Here is a 1,618-nt window from a genome sequence, read left to right on the forward strand (position 1 = left end):
AAAATTGGACCTTCGGGGGGCATAAAATCTTATTTGTATTCTTGAGGGCGATGAGTGGAAGATCGCCTTTAACACCCAGGACATTCACTTTGAGCATCTGTTCATGCACTTTGGCCCTCTTCTGACCTAGAGTCTCATCAGGTCCAAGTGCGACAAGTCCTCAGGTGCCGAAGGGCTAACCTCATTCCTATACGCCAAATTTGAAAAGTGCCAGTTCAGTTCCACCAGAAAAGTCTACCATTCCTCAGATACATTATCTCTGAGAAGGGATTACAGATGGATCCTGCCAGGTTGTCTGCGGCACTACAGTGGCCTTGTCCAATGTGACTCCGTGCTATCCAAAGATTCAGACTGACAGCAGACAGCAGCAAATGACTGTACTGCTTCATGAATCTCTATGGAGCGGATGGAGATCAGTGAGCACGGCGCTTAAAGATTAATGGACCAATTCGATCATACGCGGCCTTCTGCTCTATTAATCTGAAAGAGGGACGTTCTCCCAATCTGTGGGGGTCTCAGAACTGAGACCCCCACTGATCAACAAGTTAGGCCCTATCCCATGTTAAGTTTGTGGGAAAAACCCTTTAAGGATTTCGGAACCTTGAGTGCCTCAGAAATTCATTTATAACCCTGATTAGATCTGTGCCTTGCCACAATTCTGTCTCTGAGCTCCTTGGGCAGTTCCTTAGGCCTCATGATTCTCATGTGTTCTGACATGCACTATGTCTTATATAGACACGTGTGTGCCTTTTACTAATCAAGTTTCCTTAAACACAGCTAAACCCCAATAAAGAACCATTTTACGGATCAGAAGGAAATGGACAGCATGTAAGTTAAATATAAGCGTCATAGCAAAAGGGTCTGAATAATTATGCCCTTGTGATATTGCAGTTTTTCTTGTTTAATAAATTAGCAAAAATTTCTAGATTTGTGTTTTTTTCTGAACCAACTGGCTACAATTAGACAAAAAAAGTGAAAAATACTTTCCATACCCACTGTGGGGCATATTTATCCCAGTGTGTTCAGAAATAGAATCTTAATTAAAGAAAATGATATGTAAAATATAGTTGGATCAATTTATGACTGGTAAGAAAATAATTAGCTCATCATTCTGTGACACCAAACAGACTACCAAGATCAGTGCCAGCAGATAGAAATCTTGATTGTCCATAGTCCATGAGCCCTTTCCATAAAGCCTTAACCACTCAACAACATATGAAGTCATACGATGGCATGGAATTTGTTAAATACTGCATAATTTGAAATTATGACTTTAAAAAATATTAAATGGCTCCACCAAGACTTCATCCCATAGATGATACATACATATGTACATGTCTTTTAGTGCTTGAAGAAGATCCTAGTACAGGATCGAAATGCGTTGCAATCAATAAAGATATTGCTTTTCTAAAAAACTTAGAAGTGCATGCAGCGCCATTCCTTACGACTCCTTAAGAATCTTCCTTGTGCTTTGATCCAAATACCCTCCAGAGCAGTGTCAGCAGGATCTTACCTCGCTCTACAATCGGCGACAGCAGCAAGCAGCATACACAAGACAACGACAATGAAAACGCTTTTTTACTTCTTGATAAGGTGAGCCTAAGTGATGCACCAATAT

This window comes from Engystomops pustulosus, chromosome 1 (genome assembly GCF_040894005.1).
Source record: "Engystomops pustulosus chromosome 1, aEngPut4.maternal, whole genome shotgun sequence".
Classification (NCBI taxonomy): domain Eukaryota; kingdom Metazoa; phylum Chordata; class Amphibia; order Anura; family Leptodactylidae; genus Engystomops; species Engystomops pustulosus.